We start from the raw sequence: 4,195 nt of genomic DNA, 5'->3' as shown, positions 1-4,195 counted from the left end.
TCTTACTATGTGATTAAATGTGTCGATGTCGAACATAGCAAGAAGTTGTTGACTTAGTGGCCGTTAATGAATTCCCCTAGCCAACACAAGAGCTCCCACCATTGATTCCAATGGGAGTCAAGATGCCTAGCACATCTTTGTAGGTACGAATAAATTTGTCGCGGTCGAGTCACCTACAAGATCCAACGAACAAGGGATATTAATGTACTCCCATTGTTCATTGGCAAGAGTACTTGCCATTAAGGCATGCAAGCCTCTAGGTGTTTTTTCAATGATACTTAGACTCTAGGACTTTGACTCAAGCAGGGTTTTATTGGCAGAAATGAAGGGGAATCGTAATGGCAAGGAAAATGGCAATAAGCTTGTAAGGAATGGATGTAAGGAAATGCATGGTGTATGAATAATAACTCTTGTTGTGAAAAATGGATATGGAAATGTCACGCTTTATGGATGTACAATTGGTGGAATTCAAAATCTTTTTGAGGAAAGGGAAGTGCAAGGTAGTGGTTGTGGAGATGGATTTGTCTTCAGAATTTTTCATGAATTTAGTCTTTGGAAGACTAATTGTCATCATAATGCAATCTCCTTAATGATCACTTTATTATCTTGTAACCTGTAAAAAAACTTGGCAAAAAGATAGCATAAGTTTGTTCAAGAAGAATTGCACATTTCCTTCATGATTCTTACGCAAAAAGTTCATACCAAATAATACAGATTTAAAAAAAATCAAAGTGTTGAAAGTAACTCAATTCATGATATCAATTTCAATCCATTCTTAAATATAACTGTGAAAAGTAATACTCCCTATCATATAACTCATGAAATGTGCTCGGCAAAAGGATTGACATTAGAAATATCTGTTGTGTTCTGCATATTAGTATGTCAGATAAAAGCATTTAATAGAAAGATGTGATGAGTTAATGCCAACTTGAAGCTATCGAAACAAGAATCCTCCAATGTTTGATAAATCAATTTTTTTGAAATTTGTTTCCAAGTATTCCATTTTGTTATTTTCAAATCTGTGTGAATTTTGTGAACTTTTATTTTTTATTATTTTTTTTGTTATTTTTTTTTTGTTTGTTTTTGTTTTTGTTATTTTTTTTAAACAAAAAATTTTAAAAAGAAAATATCAAAAGTAATAAATGAATGAAAACATAATTTTTTTTTATTTTTCTTATGTTGATTTTATTTATTTATTTAGATTTTTTTTTTTTAAACAACAAATTAAAAAAACATAAATTTTTTTAATTTATTATTTTAAGTTGAGATTTTTTTAAGTTGTAAAATCAACAAAATTTTATTTATTAAAACCTAACAAAGAAAAATTCTAAAAATAAACTATAACTAAAAAAAAATGGGAATCTAAATAGGCATATATCGTATGCCTGATATTTTATTCTTACTAAGATTAGTCTTCCCTTTCATCGACAGAAAGTGTCGAGCGAATGCGTGGAAATGGTGGCAACCAACCCATCAGAACTGACGCGCCTTTAGATGTTCATGATTTTCCTCATGTGACCTTGTCTTGTAGAGACGTCATCAGAAAACAAGTAATCTAGTCTATGAGAAAACAATTTGATAGTTCTAGTTTCATTTGCTTACATAGAAAACATGACTTAGCAAAATCACTGTCAAGATCTGGACCAACTATTGAATAAGACTGCATAATCCAATAGAACCCCAACACCAATCCAGTACCAGTATGCATATGGAAATAAACCCCGAGATTTGAGCAATAGTACTCCTAAAGTCTCACTACCAACACGCTTATGCCACGAATGCCCCAGAAATTCATTCACGCTAACAACATTCTGACTACGCCTTTTCTCTCTGGACATTTAAAGTCGACAGATTCAAAGAAGCCGAGCACGTCTTCTCGAGGTCCTTGATACACAATTTGACCTTCCGATAGAAGAATAATGTCATCCAAAAATTCGAATGTTTCGGGAGCAGGCTACAAGAGCGAGATGTCGGTGGTGCCATCTAACGCATGCACGGATTGACGCAGGTACCTAATAATCTGGAAAGTTGTGGAGTTGTCTAAACCCGTAGATATATTGTCCATAATATATATTCTCTGATCTCCTCAGTTCTCCAGAGGCCTACGTTCTGTGACTAGAGGCCCGCATTCTGTGAAGAAGGCAGACAACAGAATATCTATTATCACCCTCTTTCCCACACAATCTCATATCTAATGTACTCTACTCTACAACATCATCTTCTCCCTGTGGCCTCACGGGACTGAAAGTAGGGCTTCTTAGAGATCGCAATCTAAAAAAAACAAGGAGAATGAGAGCGGTTGTGCTCATCATAAATCTGTGCAAGCAGCCACATGTGGAACTGGATCAACTCCTCGCTGTAAAGAAAACATGCATGCGAAATGAATGCTCATACATCGAATTAGCCCACATCCTATGATTCAAAGGTTCATTAAACATGATTAGCTGGCATTTGGTGATTCAAAGGCATGCAATATATTAGGCATACACACAATAAAATCAATCAACAGCACAAAACAAAATCGGCTATACCAACACATCCAAAAGAAATTCATATCTTCGGTGTTGGCAACTATGACTCTGCCTCCTCTGTTTTATAAATTCCATTTTGATTTGCAAAAATATGCATGCGAGCCCATACTAATAACGTGTTATGCATGCAACAAAATAGAGTTAGATTACTACGCTGTTTCCATAGTGTTTATGCCACGATACATGCGACTATACCTATGAATCTTATCGCCAAGCCGCATATTTGTTAAACTCATGTCATCTGATCCTTAGAGTTATTGCTTCTGGAGTTTTTTGGTGTTTTACCTGGCTATTGACGAGTGCTGAGGAGTGTTATATGGCACTCCGATTCCCTGTGACTGCGTTTGGCTGACTGAGTTATCCCGCGATTTCAGGATCACTTTGCATTGTATTAAGGCGTTTTACCTTCTTATTTCTCCACAGACCGGCTTCAGTTTCTTCTTTACTTGCGACTGTGCAGCTCTCAACACAACACTCTAAGCTGTTTGGCAATGATGAAGATTTTTTACCAGGCGCAGGAGATCGTCGGTCATTGGAGCAGGTTGCCATTCTGAAACTACAACAACAACCTTATTTGTAGATGTTTGATAAGGTTGTGTAGTGGTAGAAGCCCCCCTTAGCAAACAGAAGAATGGAGGCATAAGTGTGCTTGGGAGCTTCCCCTAAAGGTTCCTCAATTGGAGCAGGAGATGAAGCAGCTTCAAAAGCTAGTACAACTGAAGATGTTACCACTGAGACTTCAATTGGGTTTTCAACCAATTTATCTTCAATGACAGGTATTTCATGTGGCTCAGAAGCTTCATAGTCAGCAATAGCTTCAATTTCATCAGGAGAAGCAGCTGTAAACTCTCCTTTCATTTCAGCAGCGACAGGAGAAGATGGTTCTAGTGCTGGCTCAGGAAGAGGTGAAGTGGAATTCAAATGGGATTCATGATTACGCCTTTCTCCTGAGGGGCAAGAAAAAAGAAAATGTCTGAACAAAATTATTTTTGATATCTCCGTCCTTTCTTTCAATGGAGCCAGTGACCATAACCAATACCCCACCATTCAACGAATCTTGAGCATCTGTAGATTTGACCTCAATCACACAACCAGTGTAGTTTAAAGACATTACATAGTTATGAATTTCCACCATCCTTGTAGCTATTTCTTGCTTGTCATGGTCCAGGCGATGCATCATGCTTCGATCTGTATGAAATTGGTGCACGAACTCTGGCTGTTGTTGCAGGACATGGTAATACTGTCCCACGAAACAAGTGCATACCTATACAACAGTGATTGGGTTAGAGAGTGCAGATGCCATTGCCCCTTGTCAGATCAGCCTGCCCTCTAGGGCCAGACAAGAAAACCAACTGTTTGCCAAAAAAACCAGAACAAGACCATTAAAGAGCACTACCCTTCCTTGGATGGATCTAATGTGATATCACGGATTACAAGATCCAGTAGAGAAGAAGCGTTTCCAAGATTGTAAATTCAGTTGAGTTTGGTTTGTGTTTTTTTTCTTTTTTTGGTTTAATTATTTTGTTTTGTGTTTAATGTTGTTTTTATTTAATGTTTTGCATTTTTTTAAAATATCTAAAAAAAAAAATGGTTATTTTTTTTTTTTTTAAATATCTAAAAAAAAGAAAAAAATGGTTAGTTTTTTTATTTATTTCTTTTTTAAT

The 4,195-nt window shown here is 36.2% G+C and overlaps 1 pseudogene; it reads right to left on the bottom strand.

The window, feature by feature from the left end:
- Positions 1-3,007: 3,007 nt before the first annotated feature.
- LOC149266949 (uncharacterized) lies at positions 3,008-3,956 on the bottom strand (annotated as a pseudogene).
- Between the last annotated feature and the right edge of the window lie 239 nt (positions 3,957-4,195).

The sequence above is a fragment of the Pinus tabuliformis genome, chromosome 6, assembly GCF_031772625.1.
Source record: "Pinus tabuliformis cultivar Carrire ecotype Pingquan chromosome 6, CPIR1, whole genome shotgun sequence".
NCBI lineage: Eukaryota > Viridiplantae > Streptophyta > Pinopsida > Pinales > Pinaceae > Pinus > Pinus tabuliformis.
This window is presented reverse-complemented; position numbering and strand designations above follow the sequence as displayed.